General features: G+C 37.3%; 1 protein-coding gene across 7 annotated transcripts in view; it reads right to left on the reverse strand.

The window, feature by feature from the left end:
- TTC28 (tetratricopeptide repeat domain 28) overlaps positions 1–12398 on the reverse strand; it is a 609616-nt gene that overhangs the window by 551753 nt on the left and 45465 nt on the right. The gene's annotated exons all lie outside the window — the stretch shown is intronic.

The raw sequence follows: 12398 nt of genomic DNA on the forward strand, positions 1-12398 counted from the left end.
TTGTAGCTGCAGGTCTACACCACAGCCATAGCAATGCTGGATCCAAGCTGCTGCATTTGCAACCTACGCCACAGTTCAAGGCAATGCCAGATCCTTTACCCACTGAGCAAGGCCAGGGATCGAACCTGTATCCTCATGGATGCTAGTCAGATTCATTTCCACTGAGCCACAAGGGGAACTTCCTCCTCGTGTTCTTGATTTCGGAAAATAAAAATAACAAAAAACAACCTAAGTAACATAAAGTTGTGCAGTTTTTAATGTAGATGATAATAATGAGGCTGAAATGATCATATCTATGGGCAGGCGAATGAGGCTGAAATTATCATATCTATGGGCAGGTGAATGTGCAGACAATCAAGCTTTAGCCAAAGACTGAATTTCTAGAACTAAACAACAGACCTAATGTCACTTAATACCTGTGTTGACAGCATGGCTTAAACTATTCATATGCTAACTCTAAAATCAGTTATCAGGAAAATACAAGTGTTGGCGCAAGAGTAGAGTACCAAAGGAGGAAGAGAAAGTTTTTTACATCTTCATATCTCCATAGAGAGTGCAGAATGTCTTTAATACAGAAATGTTTTTTAATACTAAACATTAAAAGCAAGCCTCACACCTATTTTGAAATTAGTTAAAATGCTAGTAATTCTCAACTCCGTGTAATTTCCAAAAATTAGTAATCAATGAAACAATGTGTCAAGCCACCTTCAGAAAATATTATCTAACATTTTAGCATACATACCTTTCCCACAGAGGAATACAACCAGTTTTAAGTGTCCACTGGTACCTTCCATTAGTCCAAGCTCTGAAACCAGTATTCACAGCAGGATTTCCTAAAATTTCACTGATACAATACATTGTGTAAGGCAACTCTCAGATACCCTCCACCACAGAAGATCTTTCTAAATGGCATGTTTCAGTTTCTGCACTAAGTATCTTTATTTAAAATACCTCAAGTTTACACAAACCCAGCATTCATTTACAATGAACTGTTGAGCACTTACTATGTACCTGGCACTAGGGACCTGGAGCACAGACGTGAACAAGACAAAGCTTCCACCCTCAAGAAGCTCACAGACTAGGAATACAGAGAAGGCTGACAGTCAGTTACAAAAACAATTTTATCAGTGAGTACTTAGAGATAAGGATAAAGATTTATAGGAGCACACAGAGGGAGACCAAAAAAAGAAAAAAGAAAAAAAAAATGAGTTTCCACTGTGACACACAGGATCTGTGGCATCTCTGTAGCACCAGGACACAGGTTCAATCCCAGCCCATCACAGTGAGTTAAAGGATCCAAAGTTGCCACAACTTGGAGTTCCCGTGGTGGCGCAGTGGTTAACGAATCTGACTGGGAACCATGAGGTTGCAGGTTCGATCCCTGCCCTAGTTCAGTGGGTTAACGATCCGGCGTTGCCGTGAGCTGTGGTGTAGGTCGCAGACATGGCTCAGATCCTGCGCTGCTGTGGCTCTGGTGTAGGCCAGTGGCTATAGCTGCGATTCGACCCCTAGCCTGGGGAACCTCCATATGCCATAGGAGCGGCCCAAGAAAAGGCAAAAAAAAAAAAAAAAAAAAGACCAAAAAAAAAACAATAATTCAAAGTTGCCACAACTGTAGGTTAGGTTGCAACTGAGGCTTAGCTCTGAACCCTGGCTCAGGAACTTCACATGCTACAGGATGGCCAAAATGGAGGAAAAAAGAGGGGGAGAAAAAAAAGAGGGACCCATAATAAGAAACCATAAATGACCAAAAGCTTCACAGTTCAAAATCCTTTAAATTTCCACACTTTAAAAAGAAACTACTGCTGGTGTTTAATATTTAAAACAAAACAAAACAAAACAAAACAAAAAAAAAACCTTAAGGATAAGTGGGAAGCAGGGGTAATACATTTAAAATAACATTCTCTTTTTGGAATTCCCATCATGGCTCAGTGGTTAACGAATCCAAACTAGGAACCATGAGGTTGCGGGTTCAATCCCTGGCCTTGCTCAGTGGGTTAAGGATCCAGCGTTGCCATGAGCTGTGGTGTAGGTTGCAGACACGGCTCGGATCCCGAGTTGCTATGGCTGTGGCGTAGGCCAGGGGCTACAGCTCCAATTAGACCCCTAGCCTGGGAATCTCCATATGCTGCAGGAGCAGCCCTAGAAAAGGCAAAAAGACAAAAAAATAAAATAAAATAACATTCTTTTTGTTTCCACTAACCCTAATTTTGTGAAAATGAATAACCCTAGGAGTTCCTGTCGTGGCTCAGTGGTTAATGAATCCAACTAAGAACCATGAGGTGGTGGGTTTGATCCCTGGCCTGCTCAGTGGGTTAAAGATCTGGCATTGCCGTGAGCTGTGGTGTAGGTCGCAGATGTAGCTCAGATCCCGTGTTGCCATGGCTCTGGCGTAGGCCAGCAGCTACAGTTCCAATTAGACCCTTAACCTGGGAACCTCCATATGCTGCAGGAGTGGCCCTAGAAAAGGCAAAAAGACAAAAAAAAAAAAAAAGATGAATAACCCTAATTCTCTGAAGTAAGACTCTTTAATTATGTAACGAAACATGAAGCCCTCTAAGAACTGGGGAAAAAATTGCCATAAGCTAAGAATCACCAAAGTAGCAAGCCACTGTTAGAGTTTTAAGTATATCTTATCCCTTAGTACTTGGGGTAGAAACAAAGGTCAAAATTCACCATCAAAATAAACTTAAAGTAAGATTAAATTTATTAGAATTCCAACATATTCATAACTTTAAGAGAAAATCTGTAACATAGCATAGGCTAGTATAATATAGTATAAAGATACCCCTGTGTATATAAAAATTCCTAGATTTCATTACACTTCATCTAGTGAAATAGGTAGGATCCTATTTTTAGGAAGTTAAACCTCTTAAACACAAGATAACACAATACTAGGGAAAATGAAAGGTAAAGTATCTGTTGCAGCCTTCACTGTCTGATCAATATGAAGGGAAGCCTCTGGATGTTAAATCAAGTCACTAATTACTATCAGACTTGCACTGCCATTTAGCTTGCCTAAGCACACACTCTTCTTGGTATACTACTGCCTCCTGGGGGTTGTATTACACTACTACTCCTCTGAGAAAACACTGGCGAAAACAGAAAACACAGTTATTTTCTACTAAAAACACATTTTAAAAGGTCCATACCAAATAACAGTAGGCCTTTCCTACATAATCTCTATTTTTAACTGTCATATTTATCTGTAAGAATAATTAGGAGCAGAGTATATAATAAAACCTAATTATAGAAAGTGGCTGTTAATATGATTAAGAACATCAAGGCTTATGCAGTATTTTGCATTTTTAAAGCACTTAGCCAACACTAAATGATTAATCTTTAGAACATGCTTGAGGTCAATATCACCACCATCTTTTTACAGAAAAGTAAAGAGCAAGGTTAAGTGAAGTATTAGAAACTGAAGAACTAGTCAGTGCTCTAATCAGCAAAGTGCCACAGAATAGTTTAATATAAAATATGAAGCACTAATACATTAATTCATCTCTAATATCCCATGACCTATCTCTAGGAGAAATTAATTACTCCTTTATCTGTGACCCCATAACATTTTATAAAGATCCCTCTATTATAAGACTTACTGCTTTTGTATTACAGTTACTGAATTAGAAGGCTCTGTAGCTAAACTCTGCACCTCCACAGGACTTTGCACGGTGTCTGGCACATAGCAAGACACAGCAATGAATCATTTAGGCATTTTCCAAGTATTAAGTACCTGCTACAAGTCAGGAGCTGTTCTGGAAATACAACGGTGAAAAAGAAAGCCAAACTCCCTACTCTCATGGTACATATATTCTAGGAGGCAAAGGCAGGTGACCAAAACAAAACAAAAACAAAAAACTATAAGGTAGTGAAAAAAGCTATAAAGAAAATAAAAATAGGACAATGTAACTACAGATGGCTATGCAGTTTAGGGTTAGGCACTGATACTCAGGCTGCTATCTGAATATAAAAAATAATCAGCCAGGAGTTCCCTTGTGGCTAAGCAAGTTAAGGATTTAGCGTTGTCAGTGCAGCAGCTTGGGTTGTGCAGTAGCACATGCCACAGGTGTGACCAAAAATTTAAAAAAATTTTGTATGTGTGTAATTTTTATTTTTTCTATTATAGTTGATTTACAGTGTTCTGTCAATTTCTACTGTACAGCAAAGTAACCCAGTTATACATGCATATATACATTCTTTTTCCCACATTATCCTCCATCATGCTCCATCACAAGTGACTAGATATACAGTTCCCAGTGCTATACAGCAGGATCTCATTGCTAATCCACTCCAAATGCAACAGTGTGCATCTCCAGACTCCCAGCCCATCCCACTCCCTCCCTCTCCCCCTTGGCAACCACAAAGCTGTTCTCTAAGTTCATGAGATTCTTTTCTGTGGAAAGATTCATTTGTGCCATATATTAGATTTCAGATATAAGTGAAATCATATGATATTTGTCTTTCTCTTTCTGACTTACTTTGCTTAGTGTGAGAATCTCTAGTTCTATCCATGCTGTTGCAAATGGCATTACTTTGATCTTTTCTATGGCTGAATAGTATTCCATTGTGTATATACACCACATCTTCTGAATCCATTCATCTGTCAAAGGACATTTAGGTTGTTTTCATGTCTTGGCTATTATGAATAGTGCTCCAATGAACATATAGGTGCATGTATCTAAAATAAAATTTTTTTAATAACCAGTCATAACTGTATAAGGAAAAAACAACTCCAGGTGGCAAAATGCCAAAGTAGGCAAAAAAAAATGGAAATATTTAAGGAATGGGGGGGGGAAAAAGACTATAGTTAGAGCAGTGGGCCAATAAATAATAAAATATGAAATCAGGAGTTGCCATTGTGGTGTAGCAGAAAAGATTCCGACTAGTATCCATGAGGATGTGGGTTCAGTCTCTGGTCTCATTCAGTGGCTTAAGGATCCGGTGTTGCCATGAGCTGTGGTGTGGTATAAGTTGGCAGCTATAGCTCCAACTCAACCCCTAGCCTGGGAACCTCCATATGCCACAGGTTCGGCCCTAAAAAGCAAAAAAAAAAAAGAAAAAAAATATGAAATCAGAGAGGTGGGCAGGGGCCAGATTAGGGCTTTCTTGGGCTATGATAAGAATTTTACTGAGTGAAATGGAAAAGTCTTTAAAGTTCTGTAATATGTATTTGCCTATTTGAATTGTTACATTCGTGTAGTAGGTAGCACTAAAAGGAAAATTAATACTGGAGAAAGGAAAATTATTACGCTTTTGGTTAGGGAGCCTTTCTGTTTTAATAAATTACTTTTTAGTGAAAAGTTATTTTATAATTAAATATTCAGACTAAAGAATAAAACAGCAGTGTCTACTAACATTTTAATAGAAGTTAGAATAATGAGATTTTGACAGTCATTATTGGAAGAAATTGAAGAGCTCCTACATAAGCCACTGTACATTACAGATGACTATACTAGAATCTTATGCGAATCGCTTATTAATTTTTCAAACCCTAAAATATCTCCAAATAGCTCATGATGAGTGCCAGACAGACATCTGGAGAGGAGGTTCCTGAGTGAAAGTATGGAAGTATCATTAAACATAATAAATTTCTTCCTCTTACAGAGAAGCCAGAATGAAAAAAGTAACATCCATTTAGAAGCAAGAACTCCTCTCACCATATTAACTGAACAAAATACAGCAATAGCCTAAAAATTAAGGACAGGTGTCTATGTCACCTACGATGATATAGGTGTTGTGGAAGCCTCAAGGCTAATTCCAAGCTACAATACCAAGATTCAGTTAAATTTAACCTCACACATAGTTAATGCAGAGAAAATATTATCATTTGCACATTCTAGGTAGCAGATTCCTGAACATTTGATATATTAAACTTTGTGTATTTTCTACCTTTATAATGTGTTTTTATTTTTATGGTAAAAGAAAAAAACACGGAACATAAAATTGCCATCTTAAATTGCCATCTTAGCTATTCAGTACTACTAAGTTTATTCACTATGCAGTGGACCTCCAGAACTTTACCATCTTGCAAAAGTGATATTCTATGCCCTGAAAAACTGCCTTTCCCCTTCCCTCGAGCCCCTGGCAACCACTATTCTACTTCGTTTTTTGTTTGTTTGCTTGCTTTTTAGGGCTGCACCTGCAGCATATGGAAGTTTCCAGGCTAGGGGGTCAAATCTGAGCTGCAGCTGCTAGCCTACGCCACAGTCACAGCAATGCCAGACCCAAGCCATGTCTGCAACCTATACTATAACTCAGGGCAACGCTGGATCCCCAACCCACTGAGTGAAGCCAGAGAGCAAATCCGCATTCTCATGGATACCAGTCAGATTCATTACCACTGAGCCACAATGGGAATGCCCTATTCTTTCTATATAACTCCGAGTTATTGGGTTTGTTTTTTGTGGTTTTTTGTGGTTTTTTTAAACTGATAATGTTACATTGTAATAACATGCAAGCCCCTACAAAAGAAACCATGTATGCGAGGTTTTGAGTTGCTATTTTAGTTGGTTTGTTTTTGTTTAAACAAAATTTCATCCCTGTTTCCTAAACCAAAACATGGATAATGGAAGGGGCTAAGAATTGCCTCTAATAAGTAGGCAAGAAACATAGAAGTGATTGAGAATTATACTATAATACACATTACACTGTTTCTAATCCACTATTAATACTAACAAAATTATTATAGAAAAGTAAGGTCACTGGCCACTAATAGTACAGCAAGGAGCCAATATGATACAATCTATTTATACGGAAAAACACAGTACACAGGAACAATGAATACTGCACTTTAAAAAAGACTTAAATTTGAGAACAGCCTAACAGATAGTAACAAAATTCTTTTATTTTTATATTTTATCAGGAACTTCCACATAAAACAATTCATTTAGCTATGTTACAATCCCTCCAATTGTTTTCTTCTGCAAAAGGGATAAAAATGTATACATACTGACCTCATAAGATTAAACAAGAAAAGGTAATAAATGTACACACAATTAAAAAGTTGTAAACACATATATACATATATAAATATATATAAATTGTCTGAAGATAGGTCAAAAAATATATTACTTATAGCCAAGGAATAGTCAACATGGTGCTATGTATACAATTACTATCTACTAAACACTTAGTCAAATAATTTATAGAGTATCTTGAAAATGAAGAGACAGCAAAATTTCCTCTATCCATTTGGCATAAAGAAAATGAATTCTCTAAATCTACTAATGATGAGGTCAGGTTAAAAGAAGATCAAAATAGGGATTTCCCATTGTGGCACAGCGGAAATAAATCTGACTAGTATCCATGAAGATAAAGATAAAGTGGAAATAAATCTGACTAGTATCCATGAAGATAAAGGTTAGATCCTTGGCCTCGCTCAGTGAATCAGGGATCTGGCATTGCTGTGAGCTGTGGTGTAGGTCGCAGATGCAGCTCGGATCCTGCGTTGCTGTGGCTGTGGCATAGGCTGGCAGCTGTACCTCCAATAAGACCCCTAGACTGGGAATATCCATATGCCATGAATGTGGCTCTAAAAAGAAAAAAAAGATCACAATATAAATCTATACACTGCATATAACAAGAATAAAAGGGACATGATTATGGGTGTGGTTATTTGTAAGATGGATCAGTGGCAAGTCTTTAGAAAAATATATGTTAAGTAACTTTTTCCAAAAGTGATTTATTTTTGAATTGGTGATTTGGTAGACTGAAACGCTCATCAATGAAGTGCTTGTTCAGCGAAAATTACGAAGAGACAATCACAGGCAAGATTCTGTGCCAGACAAATTAACACAAAGATCAAGAACAAAACTACTCTGTGACATCATATAGTTATAGAACTATGTGGGATTTACCTGAAGAATCCTATATCTCATTCTTTAAAAGGTATTAAATTTGAGAATATAATCAAGAAAGGCATATAAAGTCCTTTATTTGCATCTCTAAATTGTATGAGTTAGACTATAATTGCCTATACAAATCAAATGTAATACAGTTTTTATTATCTAGTAGGCAAGCAAGGCATTCTCAAAATCTGAACCTTTGGTAGCGAGTCCTTTATACCCACCTTTTAAATTTCTTCCCCTTTTGAAAGGAATGCTTTGTTTATGACACTATTTGCTAAGCTTCTACAATCAGTTTGGCACAACAGCTCATAAATCTGTACCAAAGTTGACCTGATTCTAATGAGATCCACAAAAATCAATCAAAATAATTCTGTCCATGAAGGATCTAGATAAAGGGGGCCCTAGTTCCATGTCAATTTTTTTTTAAGGCTGTAGTTTAAGATTTTAACATGGTTATAAATACTCTGGGGTAGAAAGGTACTTCAATTAAATACTGACTCAAAGATCAAACGTTACCTATTCTCCACCTGTCTTTGAAACTAGCGTAACAAACTTTCCTTTAGAATATAACAAGGTGGCAATTATCTAATTTCAATTCTTTCAATCAATAAGAAAAGTATCATTAGTTATGATACTTCCATTCTTCCTTTCAACAAACATTTACTGAAGGCCTACGATGTGCCAAGCACTTACTACCTTAATCACTCAATATAGCCTACAACAGCCACAGAATCCTCATTTAAAAAAAAAAAAGTCATAATTAAAACTTCTTAAGTCTTTTAAAAAATAATTTAGGGGGGCTCCTGTCGTGGCTCAGCGGTAACGAACCCAACTAGTATCCATGAGGACAGGGGTTTGATCCCTGGCCTTGCTCAGTGGGTTAAGGATCCAGTGTTGCTGTGAGCTGTGGTGTAGGTCACAGACACAGCTGGGATCCCACTGCATTGCTGTGACTGTGGCTTAAGCCAGCAACTGCAGCTCCTATTGGACTCCTAGCCTGAGAATTTCCATATGCCACGGGTGTGGACCTAAAAAGCAAAAATAAATAAATAAAAAGAAAGAAAGAAAGAAAATTTCTGTTGAGAAACATAGCTCAATAAGTGCACTAGCTAAATATAATAAAGTTTGACATGGATATGTGAAAGTAAATGTAGGGAACAGAACCAGGGAAACACATAATGTTCGCTCCTCTTCTAATAGATTCTAATAGAGATTAGGTAATATGCATTGATTATTTATCATTCTACTTCAAAATTTTTAATCTCTTCAAAAAATGTATATATACCAATCTAACCCATATACTGAAAGCCAGGAGAATCTTAACTACAAATAAACACAAGAGGGCGTGCAAGTCTGGGAAATTCATACAACCAAAGACAAGTTGCACTTTGTGCAACCACCTTCAACTCTTAAAGCATAATCACAGGGATTTACAAAGGATTCTTCATGCACGTACTAGAGGCCAATTGCAATGAAAGTATTTCCATCTCTCAATATACTTTCCAGACATCAAATCACTGCTTCTCCTGATAACACAAATTTCTTATCCAAATTGACTTTAAACTTACATTTAATATTTTATCATTCAGAAAAAAATGACTTTTAATCAGAAGCTTATGACGCCTTTTAATCTAACTTGTCCTTAGAAAACCTACTATTTAGGAGCTAGTCAATTCTTACAACGCTTATTTTCAAGAAATTTAAAGCTCCTCCACTGAATGATTAGAATTATAATAAACTTAAGTTATAGGAAATAGACCTCCAACTTTTAGAAATTCATGCAAACCTATATCATGCTAATATCAGCTATTTAACTCTTGAGTAGTGAATATTCTGTCCATAACATTCTATTTCAAAACTGGTTGCAGGAGTTCCCGTCATGGCGCAGTGGTTAACGAATCCGACTAGGAACCATGAGCTTGCGGGTTCGGTCCCTGCCCTTGCTCAGTGGGTTAACGATCCGGCGTTGCCTTGAGCTGTGGTGTAGGTTGCAGACGCAGCTCGGATCCCGCGTTGCTGTGGCTCTGGCGTAGGCCAGTGGCTACAGCTCCGACTAGACCCCTAGCCTGGGAACCTCCATATGCCGCGGGAGCGGCCCAAGAAATAGCAACAACAGCAACAAAAAGACAAAAAAAAAAAAAAAAACTGGTTGCAAATTTATCCCAAGTAATAGACTCTGATTTCATTAGTTCACTCCCTCATAAAACAATAACCTACCACCAGACGTTGCTGCATGTGAGGCAACCAGACTAAGAGTACAGAGATTATAGGCAGGAGCATAATCCAAAATAACTGCAGAACACATTCTGCTTACTCTAAGATTCACAGCAGAACATAATCTAGACATACGCAGTTTTGGGTGTGTGTAAATCTATTCAACATTTCTTTTCTTTTTTCTTTCTTTTTTTTTTTTTTTTTTTTTTTTGGCCATGCCTATGGCATGTGGAAGTTCCCAAGCCAGGGACCAAATCACGCCACAGATAGCAGTGACCCAAGCCGCTGCAGTAACAACACCTGATCCTTAACCCAGTGCACCACAAGAGAACCCCTATTTAATTTTATATAGTCCTAATGCAGGCTATGACACATGACATTATTCTGAATCCCAGTAGTTTCATGTGATGCCTAACTTCTACACAGAAGAGGCACCTGAATATTACTTATCCCATACATATTATTATGCAAAGGAAATAAAACAGAGAGATGAAGTGGCTGCTAGGATCAAAAAAGTCAAGACAAAAGTCTGGATCAGTAGCAGTGAGCTACAGGTTAGGAAGGATACGAAGAGGCTGACAATCCAGAACAAAGGATAAGAAATATTTATTTTAATGATCCAAAGTCAGAGCACCAACCAAGGGAATAACAATCAGGAACGAAAAACTGGTCAAAATTCAGCCAATCAAATAAATTATTGGTAACAAGAGCAGGTGGTACAAACCAATACTACCAGCTTATCTATCTGAACTAGATTCCTAATATACTTTTTGCCAGGTACTTGATGCTGGACCAGAAAGGAAAGAGTATCTGTAAAGAATATTATTGGAGAAATCATTGAAATGTGAATAAGGTCTGTGGATTGGAGAGCAGTATTGTATCAAGTTAATGTCTTGATTTTAAGGGCTATACTGTGGTTATACAGCAGAGTATTCTCAATACATTCAGAAGGATTTAGGGACAATGGGACATCATGTCCACAATTCACTCTCAAATGGTTCATAAAATAATAATAATAATAATAATAATAATAATAGGCAAAAAGAGAATTATAAGCCAAATATGGTAAAATGTTAACAATTGGGGGATCTAGATGAGGGATATACAGGAGTCCTTAGAACTAATGTCACAACTTTTCTGCATGTTTCACATTATTTCAAAATTAAAAATATAAAACTATATAAGTACATAAAATTTATAGATGCTTTGATAATAGAGTGTAGTACATTTTAAAAGAAATAACTAGGAATTCTGGTCGTGGTTCAGTAGTTAATGAACCCAACTAGCATCCATGAAGACTCAGGTTTAATCTCTGGCCTTGCTCAGTGGGTTAAGGATCCAGCGTTGCCATGAGCTGTGGTGTAGGCTGCAGACACAGCTCAGATCCTGCATTGCTGTGGCTGTGGTGTAGGCTAGCGGCTATGGCTTTAAAATCAGACCCCTGGCCTGAGAACCTCCATATGCCGCAGGTGCTGCCCTAAAAGACAAAAAAGACAAAAAAAAGAAATACCTAAGCTCATAAACACACAAAATTATTTCAAAATAAAAAAATTAAAAAATGCTTTGACAATATAGTACATCTCAAAAAGTTTCTACAGTAATAAACACATGAAGCAATTCTAACTTTAATTCTTAAAAGCCTTGACTGGACGTCAATTAATATGAAAAGTACCTCCCTCAAATTAATGAGAAGGTACTCCTTCCAGAGGATTCAAACGAAGGTAATAATGTAAATTCTAGAAAGCAATCTGGGAGTTCTCCTGTGGCACAGCAGGTTAAGGATCAGCATTGTCATTGAAGCAGCTTGGGTTGCTGCTGTGGCTCAGTTGATCCCTGGCCTGGGAACTTCCACATGCTGTGGGTGCAGACAAATAAATAAATAAATAAAAATAAAAAGTAAAAAATAGAAGCAATATGAACATAAAATATTTTTTATCTTTTAAAACATAATAAATAGGAGTTCCCATCATGGCGCAGTGGAAACGAATCCGACTAGGAACCATGAGGTTTCAGGTTCGATCCCTGGGTTAAGGATCCGGTGTTGCCATTAGCTGTGGTGTAGGTCCCAGACTTGGCTCGGATCTGGCGTTGCTGTGGCTGTGGCATATGCCGGCAGCTGTAGCTCCGATTCAACTCCTAGCCTGGGAACCTCCATATGCCAAGGGCTCTAAGAAGCAAAAAAAATAAATAAATAAAATATAATAAATAAATGTAAAAACAATGGTCTTAATACCCCTTTTCAAAACTGAAACAGTTACACTTCTGAAATACTAGCCAAATCTCCTATAAGGAAAAAAAAAACATTCAATTTAATCAATGATTAGATTTAGTCAA

Source organism: Sus scrofa, chromosome 14 (assembly GCF_054392235.1).
Source record: "Sus scrofa isolate SSC_HxYL_T2T_F1_AM1 chromosome 14, Sscrofa_HxYL_maternal_Yorkshire_Landrace_v2.0, whole genome shotgun sequence".
Lineage (NCBI taxonomy): Eukaryota > Metazoa > Chordata > Mammalia > Artiodactyla > Suidae > Sus > Sus scrofa.